General features: G+C 34.1%; 1 protein-coding gene across 5 annotated transcripts in view; it reads right to left on the reverse strand.

Moving 5' to 3' along the window:
- ROBO1 (roundabout guidance receptor 1) overlaps nucleotides 1-21,277 on the reverse strand; it is a 1,120,365-nt gene that overhangs the window by 504,490 nt on the left and 594,598 nt on the right. The gene's annotated exons all lie outside the window — the stretch shown is intronic.

Genomic DNA, 21,277 nt, shown 5'->3' on the forward strand with positions numbered 1-21,277 from the left:
TCTTGTCAAATAAGAGGGTGGATTATAAAAATGTCATACTTTTCTTAAGCAACATCAAAGAAAGCAGTGCAACATCACATCCTTCGGAAGGCAACACTTTATCATCTTAAAGGAAGGAGATGAATTTACTGAAACAAATGCATAAGTAAAACAACACTTAACTTTGAACGTTTGGGGCTGGATATTTCAAAACATTCCAAATTGCTCGAGATTCTGTATTACAGTCATCCAGATAAGTATTTTCATTCATCTATTCTGATTTTTCTTGAATGAAAGAAACGCTTTTTATGCTTTTCACACTGCACGTTCATTTCCCAATGTAGAATTTTAGAAACGAGGCCAAGCAAAATGACACTAAAGTTCTAATATCCAGAAGCTGAGTTGCATTATAAATACACACGGAAGCCCAACGACACCACTACTGATTTCACTTGTGCTCAGTCACTGTACATATCATATGTATGTGTGTTAGATAAATATGAGCAGAATATCTAGCTTCATTGCTGATAAGCGGACACAGACACAATAAAAGCTAAGTGTGTGCCTCCTAAGTGGAATACCGTCGCGCCATAGGTCATTCATGTTGAGGTGTTCTGCAGGCTTTTCATCACCTTAAATAGCGTCTACACAGAATTCCTTGGTCTGAGCAGTGAAGGAGCACAGCTGTTTACTTGAGGAAGAAAGTATGTCACTTATGAACGAGGCAGCGAGTATGTGCAGGTAATGCCTCTCCAGAAACATCACAGGGGTTATTAATTCTGTGTCCCTGCTAGTTTTTTCAGCGAGGTTGATCCATTTCGTCCTACACACAATTCTTCAGGGAGGATTAAGAATTTTTTAAAAGAGGATATAAAATCTAACGTGGGTCACTTTGTGACTTTTTGCATGTAGTATATCTATCCACTCTGTCTCCCCGTCTCCCTTCCTCTCCAGCTCATGGGTCATATAATTAACCTGATGTGGCTAACACAAAGGAAAAAAAAAGGTATGGATATCTGCAGACTAAAGAAAAAAATGCTGGTTATTGCTCTATTTATCCTTGCCTTTCCAGCAATAGCTGTTGTCCTATTTATCCTTAAAGTCAACTCAGGAAGTGGTATAGCAGGAAAAGGGTCTCCTTTCCACGCCTCCAGCCTGTAACCTATTTGTATGCATTAGTTGTTTAGGGCAGAGATTTAAGTCACATCAATAAAAGAGAATGGGAAACAGGTTTTTGTGTGTGTGTGTGTATTTTGTGTCAGTGTTAGCACAATGTTCTGCCATAAACGAAGTAACCTTACTCAAGCAAACTAACCAAATAAAAAAGGTTGATACAGGAAGATAGATAGAAGGTTCTGGTTCAAATGTATTAAAAGACTTTTAAGGACACCTTCCCTGCTTACCCACAATATTGTTTTAAAAGATATGAAGTGTTTAGGGTCACCTTAATTTTACAGACTGATTATTTTTAGTTGCAAACACAGTTTTTCAAAGAAAGAGCTACTTTTAATTTATGATGGAATAGTTTATTGAATGTAGATACACACATTTGTAATCACTCTGTTAAAAATAAGATAAAAATCTATCCAAATCCACAGCATGAACTCAGTTTGAATATACAGTATCATGACTTTTGCACCTTTGTTACTGAATGTTCCCTGAAACTGAGGACATTTGTTCAAAAGCAGTAGGGTAGGGATGAGGAAAGGAAGTTCACGGTCATTTGAAACGAGATACATAGATCTGTTAAAAGTAGGATTTTTCACCAATGTCTAATTTATCCTGAGTGTTTTTAAAATTTGCTTTCCTGTCCCCACCCATCACCCTTCTGACCCCTGCTTAGGCTCAGGAAAGAATAGACTTTGCGTTAATCAATGAATCTAACCATATCTATAAAACACATTCTATCTAACCAGTACTGCCTTTAATTAACAATATGCTACACCTATAGAACAAAAGATGCCATTTTTACTAACTGCTCTCAATTTTTCTTCCTACTCCTTCCTGTCAAAAGATAATTGTAACAGGAAATAGTCACTTGACTCACTGCACATGAGCTTTAGGCCTAATTTAAAGAGAGCCCAAAAAGTATTTATTTAAATGTTTTGTTGAATAGTATTGATTATGTGAGCCACGGTAAAGAATACAAGGAGGCAATAGATTATTTAGTGCTTACAATGTCTGAAGAAGTCTTTCTTGTGCCCCAAGTCTGAATTTAGGACCATCCAGATTTGAATTGATGTAGGCGTGGCTGCAACTGATGAAAGCCACCGTAACATCTAGAAATGCACTGTCACTAAGGGTGCCAGGTTCTATGTGCCTGACACCCCCATTAGACTGAATTCCCCAGGGTCAGGTAATCTGTCTGCGTCACATTGGTACACCCACCACCTTACACTGGGCCTGCAACATTCTATGGGCTTAAACAGTTTTTTTTTCCTTTAAGATAATAAATGAATTAATGAACAGATGGTAACCAAGAATGCAAATCTCACTTAAGTAATAGACTCTCAATCTGAAACAACTTGAAAATATAAAAGGGTTGTTATAAATTAACTCAAATGCTAATGTACTCCCTGTATATCCAGTATCTGTAAAGGCATATAAAACATCTTTGCAATATAAAAGGAAGTCTTAAATCATAAAATCATAGACAGTCATGGTTGGAAGTATGTCAGATGGACCTTTACTAGATGTTCCATCAATATTCAGATTCTTCTGAATTTAGTGGTCATTTGGCCTTTAGTGCTTTTAAGGCAAGCAATTCCAATTTCACAATTAAGTTCTTTATTTTATGTTCGATTTTTTTTTAAAAAGATGTTTTCTAGATTCTAATTCTAATAGTAACCTGGTGGGCTCAAAAGAACTAATATTTCATCTATGAAAGCCTGTTTCCTTCCCAGCCCTCCTTAAATGCTTGTGTTTCATAGGGCTCCAGATCTACCCTTTTGTTCTTCAACATGCTTCATTGAGGCTTATGACTAAAACTGTTTGTTCTTTCTTTTTTCTTTTTAATAAGATGATGTAACTTCCACATTTCTTAATTGGATGCCTGAATGACTAAATCTCATGTCTACTGCTTATGTGACTTTATGAGGATTCCAAGAAACCTCACACCTTCTCTCACTAAACCCTGAATGCATCCTCTTTTCCTTCTGCCTACTCCTTTCCTTTATTTCCTATCTACATGAAGGAAGTCATCACTGTATTATATTTTTAATATTTTACAATTCAATGGGATGTTAGTATCTGGGGTTAAAACTGAACTCAGGGGTGCTTGGGTGGCTCAGTCAGTTAAGCGTCCAAATCTTGATTTCGGCTCAGGTCATGGTGTCATGGTCAAGGGATTGAGCCAAAGGTGGAGTGTGGAGCCTGCTTGGGATTCTCTTTCTCGTCCTCTGCCCCTCTGTCTCTTCCCTTCCCCCTCTCAAGTGCTTTCTTGCTTGCTGTCTTTCTCTCTCTCTCAAAATAAGTAATAAAAAAAACATTTAAAAATAAAAAGCAAAAACACTGAACTCTTATTCCACAGGCCTATTGTTATGAATTTTTCTACATGATTTATTTTTATTTTTTAAATCCTTTTTGGAGGTAGTTGTATGCCAACTTAAACCTATAATATGTAAAATTTTATATAGAATTATGCATAACCATACAATATACATATTATTTATATAGGACATATGATGTATGAGTGGGCCATCTTGTAATGGTCTTTTGCAGCTTTAATAAAAGTGACAACAACGACAAAAAGGAATAAGGATATATAACTTCCTTTACGAGGGAAATTACGTCTTTTAGGAAACTTTATCCTTAAATACAACAATTTATTAAAGGTAATACAACTTTATTTAATGGTAAATTACTTGTAAATTTGAAATTTGTTAATCTGTATAATACTGCTTTTATTGAGATTTCTCCAACCCCTATATCAAATTATAATGGAAACTCTGAATTGGAAAAATCATTGTATTGCAACCTCTGATAAAATCATTCATATAATCACCATCAATAAGCACTAAATCTATCAGGTGAAAAATGGTAGGAGACAGCAATATTTCACAGTGTCAAAGTATCACCCCAGAGATTATTTGCTAACTGCAGAGGAGAAAATAAACTTTTATAATGGTTATACCTGACAGTCACCACTTGAACTCAGTAATCAAAGTTAGTATCACCAATGCTGAGTAAATAAGAATGGGAAGCTAATTGTGTGATGGAATATACAGCACCCCCTATGAAGCATCCACACTAACAATACTTGCCCTGAACTTAATCGAGACTTGAGACCCAACTTAACTCTACAGAAGAAGAAAATATATGTCCCTTAGCATGCACGTACAGGATAATTGATGGATGAATTATTTTGAACTTACTTTCAAATGGCTCAGAAAACATATATCGAGAGGACTAAAGCAAATATGATATAATATTAACAGTTGTTCATTCTGTTATGAAAAACATTCAAAAAAGTTTAGAGGACGGTAATTGAAGACTGAGTGGTATAAAGCTTTCTCTACAGTGTGCGGCAGCAGAAATTCATGCAATGATGCTTCACTTTCATTGGCGATATAATTAAAATGGCATCGATACTCATATTTGTACTACCATTCAACCCACATTTCTCTAAATTGTTCATCATGCTAGGATAGCCAGTATTACATTGTGGAAATGTAGAGGTCTGAGAGAAAACTCTGCTGTTTAAATTCAATTTCATTTATTTATTTTTAATTTTTAAATTGGGTTTGAAATTCACCATCGAAAGAGTAGAGTTTTAATCTTTATCATTTCTTTCTGTCATATTAAGCTATGTAAAATATTATGTTAAAAATAATAGCTTCTTCCTTCTGCCCTACTGTAAAGCGTCAAGCTGGTTTCTTTATAGATTTGCATTATCACTGTGCAGGGTTTTGGCATTAATTGACATTTTGAAGATGACCATTAATAAAAGATTAGGGAAAAGCAAATGAATATAAACTACTATCAATATGAGAATTGTGTTCTACAAATTGGATCAATTCTCATTGATTCTTTCCTACTAATCAAGAGGAATGCAGGCAATGGGTACTTTAAATGGAGTACTGAAAACATTTAATTAGAAACCCAGGCAATGAATTGCAGAATTAAGTACAAAAACTATGTTTGTGAAGCTTTGTATTTGTGTCACAATTTTACAAGATCCAATTAAGGTTAAAATTCAAACTTATGCTTTAATCATATATATATATATATATATATATATATATATATATATATATATATATATACACAATATTATTTGCCCCATTCTTTTGAACTGGAAATAAGGGGAGAAATAACAGTTATGTTAACAGAGATGGGGAGGAAAAAGAAATCAGTATGCTCTTGTAGGTAGTACCTACTACTCAAAAGAATTCAGAGAACAAAGTAAATAAAAAATTCATTTACAATGAGGACTGAGTGACTTTTTCAGAAAGATATATGCTATAGAACATTAAATATAATATTATCAAGATCTAAAATTGTGCTACAAAATGATGAATAAAACACCTATTTCTTTTAAGTAGCAATATGGTAACAGAAACCAATGTGTTACAACTATTTCCAGTTTTGCTATTATAAGGAAAAATCAAGATTGCTTCCTTGAAATAAAATGAAATGAAATGAAATGAAATGAAATGAAATGAAATGAAATGAAATGAAATGAAATGAAAAAAGTAGATTTCATACAGTGATCTCAACATATTTGTTAATGCTGTTTCCCATTTTCTAGTTTAGGTGAGTAGAAAACTGAATGAATCCTATATTAATAAGGAGAAGTAAAAACTGTACCGATTATAATAATGACAACGAATATTTACATAATGCTTTAGTTTTTTTAAATATAAACTATATTCTTTTTATGCACATCTATTTTCTCATGCAGTTCTTACGGTTCTATCATGATCACAGTCACCATCGTTATCTGCATCATCAACATTCCCATTTTAGAGATGCTGAAACGGAAGCTCAGAGAAATTATTTTGCCTCTGTCATGAGACTAGTAAAGAGTGGATTTGGAATTTGATTCCAAATGATTTCTGACTCCAAAACACCTCCTCTTTCCACTGTGTCCATGGCCTCTCTTTACTCATCAATCCAATTCTAGGAACTGGATGGAATTTTAATATTATATAAGCAACGATACACCAGACTAGCGATTCCTTTGCAATTGCTGAACAATAAGATTGGATAATTTCACAAATGTATTCCTGAGTTCTGTCAAGCATAGTACCCATGGATTCTTCACTGTCTCCTTTTACAAACAATATAAAACATATACTCTAGTTAATAACATAGCCAGATGTATTTAAGCTAGAAATACACAATAAAATATTAAAATAGGGATTCATTATTAAATAAAGCTTTTCCCAGATAATTTAAAAAATGTAGACTTGGGGATTGAACTACTGATTAAATAAAATTAAGATAAATTCAGATCTTTTGGACAATTACTTTTTAAAAGTTATTCTTCAACAATAAAGATTTTCCTTTTGGTATAAGCTTAAGGCAACTTAGAACCAGAGTATGTCTTACTCATCTTCATATGCCCAATCCCAGCACAGTGCTAAGCACAGAGTAGCTAGCTAATCAACACATATTTGTTAAATGACTGAATGAAACATTGAGGCATATTTTTGCTGGAGTCAAGAGTTTAAAAGGAGGTAACTTTTCTCAATCAATAAATATCAACTATTTCCTTATTTGGGACTTTATTACATACTTATCTATCTAAAATTATAATCATTGTCATTAGACATGTTAGGTACATATCTATCTAAAATTATAAGTCTAATTCAAAATGACACTATGGCAGGTTATTACTGCTGATAAAATACGGTTTCTCCCTCCATCAGTCCCCAAGTAATATACTGAAGGAAATAAAATCTTGCTTAACTTAAATCAGGTGAGGGATTTAGTAGTGAAATTTTTCTTTCTTGTATGTTAAAAAGAGATGATTCATAAATATCCCCCCCATGATACATTGGATATAAAGGAAAGTGTAATAAATAGTGATAATCTGTAAAACCAAAAGAAGTCATACTACAAAAAAACAAGAATGGTATTTAAATATTGCCAGGTAGGTAAACTGTATTTTAGTTCTGTGACTTCTCTCTGATTTGAGTATTTCAAATATAGATATACAGATATAAGTACAGGTATCTCTTGATTTGAAAGAATGAAATGCATTTTTCTGCAAGGCTGCTCTTAAAACTGAAGTAATGCAACACAAGTTTGGAATTAAGATTTGCCAATACTACATCCTATGCTTGAATTTGCAAAAAAAAAAAAAAATGTTGTAATTGTGAAAAAAAGGAAAAATAGCTACATGGAAATTAACAAGTATGATTTTGTTTGAGCTAATATGGGGTACATCCAGTTATACCAGGCTGATAAAATCTGATTAAATAATAGAGACCTAAACAAAAACATTAAAAAACAAAGAAATAGATATATATTATATTAACATATGTATGTATGTATATATATTAACATAAAATATACTACTGAATGGATGTTAGGAAGGTGAACGCATTAATGGATAAGCCTGTAACTCAGAAGAATGCAAATGCCACAGAAGAAGCTTTTAACTCATTTAAATTCAACTTAATTTGACAAAACAAGATAAAGTGTCTTCTGCATGGAAATCATTCTATTGATGGAGAAATGCTCATAATTTTAAAACCTTTTGTTTCCAGATCTCTTCTAGTAGAAACACTGACAAAGTAGAGCTCTTAAAACAATTGGGAAAATTATGCTTCATCACGACAACATGTTTTTTTAATTTGATGCCTGCATGTTTGGTCTAAGAAAGTCAAAGTTTTTCATGGAAATAATAAGTGACTATTATTCCTTTATATATAAAGTGACTATTCCTTTACATAATTAGCAACTAAGCCAATTGTCCAGTTGAATTCTGCATTTATTCAGAACGCTCAGATCAAACCTTCAATAACAGCCGATGTGACAGATACCTTGATGGGATGGAATTTAATCTGCAGAGATTTGCTCCCTTGAACTTTATCTGTGAGAGTTAATTTCCGGTCCATTTTACTAGTATTTCTGGCTCTCTCCGTCTGCTGACTTTTGTGTTATTGTCTCCACCCACTTTGCCCTGGTATTCAACCGCTTTTCTTTCATTGTGCTTAGCATCTGTTACTGTTCCACTCCCTTCCAGTCAAAGCATACGGTAACTTCAACACAGGCTAATTAAATGGCGCTTGAAGTTAGTTAACAGGTGGTGCCCCCGGCTGCCCTAATTGTATGAACAGATACATCTCACATTTTAAAGGACAGAAATAGCACAATAGTAATAACCGAATTAATGGAGTACTTCTTCCATAGCTCTAAACTGATGTTGGGGGATCAAAAAGAAACAGGATCATTCTTCCGTAGAGGGAGAAATCTGGTTTGGAGTTATGATGATCCCATTTGAGATTCTGAATAAAACCTCAGGCCTCCTAATCCTTTAACCAGTGCTATTTTTCTCATCACAGAATGTATATATTTATTACCATGTCCTCCCAGGTATGTTAATAAAGCATGTTTCCAGTCACTACTGCTAGTTAACATATTAAATGATATTCAAGTAAGATCCACATGATTTGTTAAATTCGCATTATCAAATAACCTACTTAGCATTTTGTAATTACTACAACTAAGGGTGTATTATTTATTTACATATTTAATATAGCATAATGTTTAAAAGCCAGTAGCTAACTCTGTGACTTTAGACAAGTTATTTTATTTATCTTTTTTTATCGTTTGTCTCCATTTCTTCATCTACAAAATGTGGAATAATAGTATCTATTTCACAAGAGTATAATGAGGTTTCAATAAGCAAATATTTGTAAAGACCTCAGTACAGTCCCAGGACACTAATAAGCCAGTAAATGTTGGCTAATATTATAATTAATCCAAATTAGAAAGCAACTTTAAAATGATCATTTAATAATTCTTAATGAAAAAAGTTCTATGCATTTGCCTCTTGAAAAGGAGAAAAAACACATTCTGTTTCTGTTTTATACCCCAATTTGGAGTTTATATAAGAGAGGGTGAAGAAGGTATCAAATACAAGAGCGAAACGGATTTTGAAAACCTCATTTCTGTCTAGCCAAGTTACATTATGTCTTTCCATTGCAATTCTTCAGAACCCAATTGAGCAGAATTCCCCACTAAATCATTCTGGAAGTATTTCCACGCAGGTAATTTTATCCTCACGGCAAACTCCTTGAACTGCAAACTTCAGTTTTCCTAACTGTCTGGTTTGTGCTGACAAGGATGGACTTACTCAATTTTATTTCTTGAAAAAAAAACACAACACCTGATATTGAAATTACAGATTTCTTCACTCTTGGTGTAAAGCCCGCCCTCCCCTCCGCCACCTCCCGTTCATGTGCAATGCCGGTTCAACCTCTGCCTTTCTCTTGCTGTTTCCAGTAGAGGGGCAGAAACTACCCGGGCCTTGGAGAAAGGTGGGGAAGTCTGAGGCCTCTGCAAATTGGGCCCGAGTCACGTGGTCACGGCCAGTCCCCCCCCCCCCCCCCCCCCCCCCGCCGCCTCCCTCGCAAGTGTCCCGCAAGTCCTGGCTGCCATCGTCTGCAACCATTACGGACATCTCTAAGGCGGCATTCACTCCACTGCTAAAGAGACAAATTTCCTCTATAGTCTCTTCATTGTCTGCTTTTTCTAACCACAGTCACGGTTTCGCGCTCTTCATTCTAATTGTGCTTTTGATTATTAGGGTCATTTTATGCCTTCAGCTTTCTCAAAGGTCACAGGGATTAGCTGTGTCCAATCGCGGACTGGGGAGAGTGTGCAGGCTTACCCCCCATTCATCCGCCTCCATTGATTTCCCCTCAGTGTGAGAGTGGCCACAGTGGTTTTCTTTCTTTTTCTTTTTTTTCTTTTTCTTTTTCTCTTTTTCTTTCTTTCTTTCCTTTCTTTCTTTTATTTTTATTTTTTTATTCCTAGTTGATATTTTCCTTGCGTCCCTCCCCCACTTCCTCCTTAGAGAAAGGCTGTTTGTAGCCCTCCTTGTGCCTCAAGAGGTTTCAGTGAAGCAAATCCACGCAGAGAGCAGGGACAGTGCCAGCGTAGGGCATTGCTGAGCACGTCAGGTGGCACATGGCCCTTCTATTGCTTCTGTTTATTTACCCCAGGGCCATTCCACATTTCCATTTTATAATGTCAAATTGCACTTTCAAACAGCATCCCTTTCCTTGCTGTCATTGAGGGCAGTCAATCACACACACTACATCTACTCTATCGATAATTATATATACTATTTATATATACTATATATAAATATATATACTATATATATATAGTATATATATACTATATATATAATTATATATACTAATTATATAAAACATATATACCGTTTTCTTTTTTCTGTTTTACTTTGCGGACTCTGACCTTTGTGTATTTTACGCACCAGTATTACAATATTACAGTATTTTGATTTGCATTTGTGTTTTATTAATGGGACACTCTGCCAGCTTTCATTCTTACCAGCACTTTTACAATGACATGATGTTTCACTTACGAATGTTGTTCCCAAACGAGACATTCTTATTGTAAATTAGTGTAAATTCTTGACACCTAGGACAATAAAAGTAGCTATTTTAAAGGAATGTGTGTATGTATATCCACACATATGTCATGTACTATTGAGAGTCCTCAATAATAAACAACCCAAACAATCCCAAATACTTGAAAAGATATTCGGTTACTGGGGCTACTGGGTGGCTCAGTGGGTTAAGCGTCGGACTTCAATTCAGATCATGATCTACCAGTCCTAAGTTTGAGCCCCGCATCAGGCTCTGTGCTGACAGCTCAGAGCCTGGAGCCTGCTTCAGATTCTGTGTCTCCCTCTCTCTCTCTGCTCCTCCCCCTTGCACTCTCTATCTGTCTGTCTCTGTCTCAAAAATAAACATTAAAAAGAATTAAGAAAGACATTAGGTTTAAAAAGAAGATATTAGGTTATTTATATAATTATTCATATTCAAGTGAAAGTGGGGAGAGTTTATTATGAAAGAATATTTTCTGGACACAAATGCTCTTGGCTCATGACAAAGTCCATTCATTACTAGTCTAAAACACAGTAGGAGGCAATCCTCAGTTCTTTTCCCATCTTGCTAGAAGTCAAGTGATTAGTGACTTTCTGATTGGTGAGATTATCTGTTTGGCGCAGAAGGAAGATATAATGAATTATGATCTTGTTTATTAAATCATATGATCTTCTAAAAGTAGAAATGCTTTCCAGAAACCATACTCCACATTCACATTCAAATCTGAAGATACTGCACCAATGAATTTCTTCCTTCTGCAGTGTTTGATAACTCAATTCATAGTACATTTGTTTGTACATGTGGAAATATGCTTGTATGTAGATTTAGTGGCCTCTGCAATATTGCTTCATTTCACCTCTTCAAGCTTAAAACTTTCCATAAAGAGAGGAGATAGCCTCAGTGAGCAGCAAACACTCGATTTTTGTTTCCAGTGATGCAACTCCCGTGTGGGTTACTTTCGGTCCTCACACCTATGGGAAATGGCTGGAAAGCTTAATATAATCACCAATACTGTTTCCGTCGGGCTTTTGTGACCATTTTTTAATAGAGGCCAGAATTTTTAAAGAAACATTTCCCTGCAAAATGGGAAAGGGAACTGAGGTGCATAGATAGGGAATAAAAATCTGCTGAGCTTTATATATTGTCAGAATTATGGTAACTATGCATAAATACCTTAGGGAAATATTACAGAAATCATAAATAAATAGTTTAACTCTTGCTGATGGAGAAAAAGAAAAATAGAGGAAAATCTCTGTCATCTGTCATCTGCAATATTTGGCATTTGAAAATGTGTCCTAAGGCTTCAACATAAACTTTAAAACCATAATAGGGGAATCAAAAATGTCCCTAAGATTCACAATCCATATTTAACAAATGTATGGTCAATCTTACATTAGCAGTAAATTAATGTAAAGAAATCAAACATCTAAAAATATGTACATTTATTCTTAGATTTTTGAAGAGTAAGACTCACTATTAATATCAATGTTAAAATTTCATATTTGGTACATGTGTTTCAAGGCTTAAATATGATTATAAAAATCACCTGGCAGTCTACCACGTGGTAACCAAAATTGCCAGTAAATAGAATTCTTCCATTGGTTATAAAATTGCTTACTTAAAATTGTGTACTTCCTAGGAGAAAACAAAGTCTCTTTAATGGTACATAATTCTGGCAAAACAAGTAGGTATAAAACATCATAGTAAATGAGAAATACACAAAATGGATAATATGTCAAAGTAATCACACAATATAGGTAATTCACTGGTCATTATAAAAATGACAGCAGCCATATTGTATTTCGTAGTTTGAAAATAAAGATATTGTCAAACTTTCCATCAATCACATTTGTACTTAATTTACTATGCCATTAAGAGATATGTTATATAGTCTTCTCATGAAAATATTGTGTTCAGGAGGCTATTAAGTCACAATAAATGTCATCCTGACTCCCACTATAAAGACTTACAGCTTTACTGCCTTTGTTGGTAGAGTATGAAAAGTTTGGAGGCTCTAATTTTATGTTCAGTAAATATTTTTAGATTAAACTTTTTATTTTGAGATAATTGCATGTTCGCATTTAGTTTTAGGAAATAATGTAGTAAGATCTATTGTATCTTTTACCTAGTGACTCCCAGTGATAATGTCTTGCTAAATTGTAGGGCGATGGTCACAAACTGGATATTGACAATGATACTGACAAGATACAAAGCATCTCTATCACTATACGGTCCTTCATGTGGATTTCTTCTAACCATACCCACCTTTCTCTCTCCCACCCCATCCTTATCCTTTGGCAACCACTAATCTGTTCTCCATATCTAGAATTTTATCATTTAAAAATTGTTCCACAAATGAAATCATACAGTATGTAACCTTCTGAGAATGACTTCAATCAGCATAATTCCATAACGATTCATCCAGGTTGTCATGTGTGTCAAGAGCTCGTTCCTTTTAATTGCTGTGTAGTATTCCATGGTATGACTATAATAGTTTATTTAACCACTGATCAGCTGAGGTATATCTTGTTTATTTCCAGTTTTTGCCTACTATGAATAGAGCCGTTTTAAACACTTGTGTACAGGTTTTAGCGTAAACATAAATTTTCATTTCTCCAAAACAGATGCCCAAGAGTGCAATTGCTGGGGCATATGGTAATTAACATTTAGTTTTTTTCAGAAACTGCCAAACTGTTTTCCATTGTAGCTGCACAATCAGCCTATCAGTCTTAAAAGGCATGCATGTATTCACAAAGAATAAAAGTCTCAGTGGCATTAGGATTAAGTTAAACTTCTGAGAGTTCTTTTTTTTCCTCCCTCTCTCATCCACACTCTCTCCCCTCCTCCCTGCCCTTCCCTTCCCTTCCACTGCCCTCTCTTCCTCTCCTCTTCCCTCTCCTCTAGTTTCTTCCTTTTCTTCATCCCCCTTTCTTCCTCTCCTTCCTCACCTTTCTTTACTTTCTTTCTATGTATGCAATTATAATAGAAGGAATGACTATGTGAACCTAATCTGAGATCAAGAAAGATAAGTAATATTACAGCTTTGTAGATCCTTTAAAAGCACTGAAACTTAGTTTTATAGGCTTTTTAACATTTAATAATATAATTTATTCTTCTTACATTATAAGGAAAAGATATAACTGATATTAAGAACAAAGGAAATGCGGAATAATCTTTTGGTTCCCTTTTTCTATTGAGAGGGACAACTGATCAATCAATAGCCAAATAAAAGTCATTTAAATATATTAAAAAATATCACAAAACATAAATTTGTTACATTGTCACTGTGTATAGAAGTCTATGTTCAAAGGGAAAAAATAATACCTTGTAGTTTATTATGCAGTTTGGGATAAAGCATGTTTAGGACGATGTCATTCAACCAAAAGATTTACATTCTAAGCTAATTGTAGATAAAAGCCCTAACAAAACTGTCTATATAAAATTATGTTCTCAAAAAACCTTGTTGCTTTCATACATTATAGATATTTTCACATACTGTTAAAAAATGGTGTTATTATATCAACTTACTGAAAAATGACTAAGCTGGTTGGGTTTGTTATTGTGAAACTGTAATAACGAGTTGCTGGTATTTAAAAAAAATCAATTATTGAAAGTCATAGGTAAAGTCACATTGACAAGGACAACAACAACAATCTCAGGAAATTCACTAGAAAAGGAAATATAAGGGCAATAGGTAGTCTTCATAAATAAATAAAAATCATTTGTAGTCTCTAACTTTTACACTTATGGAACCAGTAAGAGTTGAATGAAGTTTCCTGATTCCAGAAATACAACATATAAATATGCATCCCATTAAAAAACTGTATTGTTTTAATGTTTTATGTGAAAATGATAAGGAATGTTGAATTACTTATCAAACTAAAGCTACCCACTTGAAATGAGTAGATCTACCATACTTGAAAAATCATGTTATAAGATTTTATAACAAACCTTATGTCAATTAATAAGTGGTTTGTCAAGTTACCACCATAAAAGATGATGTAAGAACAAAAAAATGTTGCCCAACTCACCTGATCAATTTCTGTGAAACAGACTGAAAGAATATTGATGGGGGACAGACAGTGGATTACCCTGAATTTAAACAACAGCCTTTTATTTGATAAACTTTGACAGTTTAGGAGATAAAGTTCAGGCCACACTGGCTTTATTTCCCTAAGAGTTAAATAAAATGAAATAAAGCACAGTAAAACGAAATGAAATAAAATAAAATGATCACCCTCATGGTGTTCCTTGAATGAAATGAACAATGACCGAGATAAAGATATGTGCGTAATTCTACTACAAATGATGCAATTAGAGATCATTTAATTGGTAAGAAATCAGAGATAGTGTGTCATGCTCAACTTCCTAATAAACCTTTGAGAATACTTCAAATGGATAAGTTCATTTTAATGGTAAAGAAAGAAGAGGCTAGTTAAATAAATTGCCTCAGAAATGTTCATGGACTATTTCATTTATAAAACTATAAACATTTATAATAATAAAACATTTTTTTCTTTATTTACTTATAAAATAATAAAAACTTATACCAATAAAAAGCAATATTAAATATACAAAGGCAATAATATCCCCCACCCCCAACCCCTTAAGGCCCACTTGTCATTAGCTACATTTCAGGAGTAGCCTGTGAATGGATGTTTAAGGCATCAAGGGTAGATCCCATAGGAATAAAAATAGAGAAGAATAAACCACTGAAAACTTTAAGAAAAGGAAAATGGTCCATAAAAATAGAGCCCATTAATACTATGAAATATATTGATTTCTTGTCATTTCTTGTCATAACTGCAGAATAAAATATGTTTATTTTACAGTTGTAGAGCTAAACATAGAATTCCAGAAATAGAAACAGTATATGTACATGTGTGTGTATACATCTACACACATATATGTATATATATCCTAGGCCTGGATGAAGTGTGCAGATATCTTATTATCAGAAATTATGATATGATTATGATTATGATTTTGTTGCATCGCAATTTGGGGCTTTACAGAATTTAATGTATGCTTTATAGGATTACAATCAAAATTGGAAACACAGAAAAAATTATGAAGAGTAATGGAAGGAATAAAAAGAAGAATATCAAAAGAAATAGATGAAAATGTCCAGTATAAAGTATCTGTAAAAGTTAATGTAGATCTTAGTATATTCTGATTATTCACTGGGAGAAAAAGAAATGAAGAGGCCTTAAATTCAGGCAGAAGACAGATTGCTCTAGGCAAAAGGAAACGGTGAAAATAATTTTTCAATAATTGCTTTAGTTATACATTAACATAGTGTAATAGATATTTCAAAAGTGTAGGAAGAAATGTAAGACTTGGTTTTTGAAAGAAATGCAAATAAATGTTTATATATCCACAAAAACCAGCATATGTATATGTATATACATATATGTATATGTATGTATATGTGTGTGTGTGTGTGTGTATATATATGTCCATGTATCCCTGATTAACACTAAGATACCTGCATAGCAGCTTTGTCCTGAATTTACTTTTCAAATAGCAAGTAAAAATAACACTATTAATTTGGGTTTAGATTATAATTTTTCATTTTTTAGAGGGGACATCTGTATATCATCTGTCACAAGGCAACTTAAATTGAATGTAGGCAACAGATAATAATAGGTTCAGCTAATATTTCAAAGCTGATTTTACTTTATCTTAAATTTCCCATTATGCCTGCTTGAGACATATACTTTGCCAATCACAAAATTCAGAATACACTTTCTGTCTCGCAAAAAACAGGATGTGTGCCCACGAAACTGGCTATTTGTTCATGAAAAAAGAAACATAAACTGAACACGTGAATTTTCTTTTCAGTAAATGAATCACTTTTAAGAGATCAAAGAGGCTGAAGATATCCAATAGTATATTTAGGTGATCTTTGCAAGGCAGCTATATTCCATACACAGCTGTTGTCCCAGGCTGAAATTAGTTGCTTAGAATTTAAGTTAAGTAATCCCATACTTCAAATGACTTTAGGAAATTGGGTGTTAGGGAGACCAGCCAGCATCATTCAATTAAGTGGTCCTTGAACAGAAAAGTGCTTTTCCTTTAAGTGGAGAGAAAAAAGAGTTTGATCACATTTAAGCTAATCTATCATTTATCATACCCAGTGGGTGAGACAGTTAATGACTCTATTGATTCTTTTTGGTGCTTAGTTTTATATACAACATTTAACCAATGTGAAACTGAATATGAGATTTGTTTTCCATTTGTTATTGATGCCCTTAAATTATCTTTATTTATCTCTGTAGGCATTGAGTTTAAAAGGGAATTTCAAAAAGGGCTTCAGTTAGTGTCATTTTCTTAAACTGTATTTTTATTTTAGAATTTTTCTTTTTTTTTTAAACTTCAAGTTTTTTCCATTGGTTATTTTCAGAGGTCCCTTTGCTTCTACTAAGAAGAGAAAAAAAACGTTGCAAATTTGTCAAGAATTTTGATTACAGAATTTGAGAAATAGCTTCTTCTTGTTTCTCTTTCTCTTCCTTCGCCGCTGTCATATTCCCACTGTTCATTTATGTAGGTCACTGTCATTATCCCCTGATTCCTACCTCTTCTTTGAGGGTCATATGAGCCATTTCTAGAAAGCTATCTGTCTTTACAAAAAGACAAAAATAAAAGAAGCACAAAAGACATGCAAAAGCTGCAAATGTGATCAGATGGCATCACAAAGGTGAAGGGGATCCACAGTTGTAACAAATGGCTATTTAGAAATTAAAAGAAAAAGAGTAAGTCTGGATGCAAGGCAAAGTCTAAACCAGTACGCCATGAGAACAGAACAGAACAAAACGACTCAGGTTATTATTTAAGAAATGGACCACACTGGTTTCTGAATTGAGCTCCATGGTTCATTTTAGCTGATATGTATATTTTCTATTTGTGAGTATTCATGCATAAGTCCAATGGATTAGTAAACATAAAGTAAGTTAGTTAAAGCCTGAAGCTATCTAAAATCACCACTGAATGAAAGAAGAACCCAAATGAGAGCAGAAAGATCAGTTTTTACCACTGACACCCATTCCTAAAAAGCATTCACTAAAATACTGAATTCTTAAAATACACTGTCTAGTAAAAATGGTTGATTTAAACAGCTGGATAATGTTGATAGCATCAATAACTCAAGTTCAGACACATCATGAACATAATTTTAGAAAGAAAGTGCTCAGAGCAGCAAAATCAATGATGTGTTTAGACAGTGATGTGTGCAGTCTCATAAACTGGTTCCACTGGAGTCAACTGTTCACATCTGTTCTCAACTCCATATTCATGTCGGTGCCTTGAAATTGTCCATGGTGGGAATATTTACACCATGGCCATCAGCAAACATGCTCAGTCAAAAAGTCTTTTCCCCAGGGAGCCACCTGTTAACCCATTTTCCAGCATACCATTGGCTCTGGATAATTGTATCACACTTATTACAAACTCTAGATTTAAATTAGAGTCCAAACAAACTATTTGCCAATTTCCCTAATTCTCTAATATCCCATTATGAAGCAGGCACAAAATGCATTTTATCATTTAATATCTTTATGATAGCTTGTTTTGCTATTGTTTTCTGGTTTTAATGGAGCAGTTTATATGATTCCATTTTCTCTCTTTATTCTATATCAGTTTTACTCCTTTTTTTTTTAAAAAAAAACTTATTCTTAATGGTCACTCTATACTTTGCATTATGTATTTATAACTAATTTAAGCCCGTTTTTTTTTTTTTTATGTTCTGGTGGACCAACCACTTATTTTTTATTTTTTAACATTTACATCCAAATTAGTTAGCATATAGTGCAACAATGATTTCAGGAGTAGAATCCTTAATGCCCCTTACCCATTTAGCCCATCCCCCCTCCCACAACCCCTCCAGTAAGCCTCAGTCTGTTCTCCATATTTATGAGTCTCTTCTGTTTTGTCCCCCTCCCTGTTTTTATATTATTTTTGTTTCCCTTCCCTTATGTTCATCCATTTTGTCTCTTAAAGTCCTCATATGAGTGAAGTTTAAGTCCGTTTTTCAAATAATACTATACTGCTTCACAGGCTGTACAAGAACATTATAATAACAATATATTTCTAATTGCTCCTTCCTGTTACTTATATCATTGCTGGCATTCTTTCACTTATATACAGTCATATATATATATATATATATATATATATATATATATATATATATGTATGTATATACATACACATGTATACATATATATGTAAATAATCTGATATTATTACTGTTATTATTATTTACAAATATTTTTAAAGATTTAATTTTAAGTAATATCTACATTCAATGTGGGGCTTGAATTCACAACCCAGAGATCAAGAGTCACATGCTCTACTTACTGAGTCAGTCAGGCGCCCATTACTGATATTTTGAATAAATTGTTATCTGTTACATCAGTTAAGATTAGGAGAAATAAAGCTTAGTTTTTATTTTACTTTTACTTATTCCTTCCCTAGTCCGTTTGCTTTCTTTATATAAATCAGAGTTTCTGACCTATATAATCTTCCTTCTCTCTGAAGAACTTTCTTTTATATTTCTTGCAAGGCAGACCTACTGGCTACAGATTTTCTCAATTTTTGTTTGTCTAAGAAAATCTTTATTTCTCCTTCACTTTGGAAGGATAGTTTTTAGGGGACAGAATTCTAGGTTTTTGTTGAATTTTAAAAAATCTCTCAACACTTTAAATATTTCACTCCACTGTCTTCTTGCTTACATGATTCCTGAGAGAACTCAGATGTAATTCTTATATTTGCTTCTCTAGAGGAAAGGCATTTTTCCCCTTTGACTACTTTTAAGATTTTTTTTTATCTTTAATTTTCTGTTGTTTGAATATAATATGCCTAGGTGTAGTTTTTTGTTTGTTTTTTTGTTTTGGTTTTTGCTTTTGCATTTATTCTGCTTGGTGTTTTCTGGGCTTCCTGGATCTGTGATTTACTATCTGATATTAATTTGGGAAATTCTTAGTCATTGTTGCTTCAAACATTGTTTCTTTCTCTCTTCTTCTGGTATTCCTATCATGCATGCTACACCTTTTGTAATTATCCCACAATTCTTGGGTATTCTGTTCTTTTTTCCCCCCTCAGTCATTCTTCTCTTTGCTTTTTTCAGTTTGGGATGTTTATATTGTCATATGTTCAAGCCTAGAGAGTTTCTTAGCCATGTTCAGTCTATTCATGAGCCTGTCGAAAGCATTCTTTGTTATGTTACACTGTATTTTATCTCTAGCATTTCATTTATTTCTTAGAATTTCTATCTCTTTGCTTACATTGCCCATCTGTTCTTGCAAGTTCTCTATCAGAGCCCTGACCTTACTAATCATAGCTGTTTTAAATTCTCAGTCTGATAATTCCAACATCCCTACTCTATCTGACTCTGGTTTTGATGCTTGTTCAGTCTCTTCAAACTGTATTTTTTTTTTTTGCCTTTTAGTATGCTTTTCAATTTTTTGGTGTAATCAGGATATGATGTACAGAGTCAATGGAACTCAGGTAAATAGGCCTTTAGTAACGTGGTGGTAAGGTGTTGGGGAAGGGAAGCATTTTCTAGTCCAGTGATTGGGTTTCAGTTTTTTGATGAGCCTGTGCTCCAGGACAGAACTTCACCAGTACTTCTCAGGGTTTTTCCTTGGGTGGAACAGGAGGGGCTGGAGTTAGCTGTTTCCCTTCATCCATGTCAGTTAGTCTCTGACAGAACTCCAGAAGGTTAGGCTCTGGTAAAACAGTTTCCTCTGAAGTCAGTTCTCGTTGAGAAGAACAGAGTGCTCTAGCTTATTTCAAAATGGTTCCTTTCCCCTAACCCCTGCTGGAAACCAGAGGGGATTTTTCTCTCATCTTTACTGTAGGAACCTGGCCAAGCTCCTGGAGGTATATCTTACAACATTGTGGCTCCTATGATTGAGTCCCCATGCAGTTCTTAACTTTAACACTTGTGCACAGTCAGCTTCAAGTAATTCATCAATTGTAGTTCAGGTTTCCCTACTCCAGAACTGGTTCTTGAGGAGGAACCAGTGGGGTCTGCTGGTGATTTTCTGTTCTATAAGTTAGGATTCTCCCTATCTGCCTATTTGTGTCTCCAATGTGGGGGAAGTGGCTCTGCCCCAGGACTTCTTTTCTCCAACAGATTTTAGAAGAACTGTTGATTTTTGGTTTGTTTGGCTTTTTATTGGTCAGAATGGAGTGGTGATCTCTAAGTTCCTTACATGCTGGACCATAAACTGGAAGTCAAGTCTTGCTTGTTTCCCTACCCCCCAACACCCTGCCAATGTGCTACACACTGAATGTGAAGGAACACTTCATCTATACATGTATTTTGAATTTTTTAAGTTTATTTATTTATTTTGAGGGAGACTGAGAGAGAGAGAGAGAGAGAGAGAGAGAGAGAGAGAACTGAAGGGGCAAAGAAAGAGGGGGAGAGAGAGAATCACAAGCAAGCTCCATGCCATCAGTGCGGAGCCTGATGCAGGGCTCAAACTCACGAACCATGAGATCATGACCTGTGCTGAAATCGAGAGTTGGATGCTTAACCAAATGAGCCACCAGGTGCCCCTGTATTTTGAATTTTGCAGGAAAGCTTATATATTCAGTTGTTTTCAATTACATGTAATAAATGTCAATACCAGTATTTCAAAGATAGTATTATGGTAGCTAGGAAATACATATAGGAGTATTCTGATATTTAGTATCCCAGA

The sequence above is a fragment of the Acinonyx jubatus genome, chromosome C2, assembly GCF_027475565.1.
Source record: "Acinonyx jubatus isolate Ajub_Pintada_27869175 chromosome C2, VMU_Ajub_asm_v1.0, whole genome shotgun sequence".
Lineage (NCBI taxonomy): Eukaryota > Metazoa > Chordata > Mammalia > Carnivora > Felidae > Acinonyx > Acinonyx jubatus.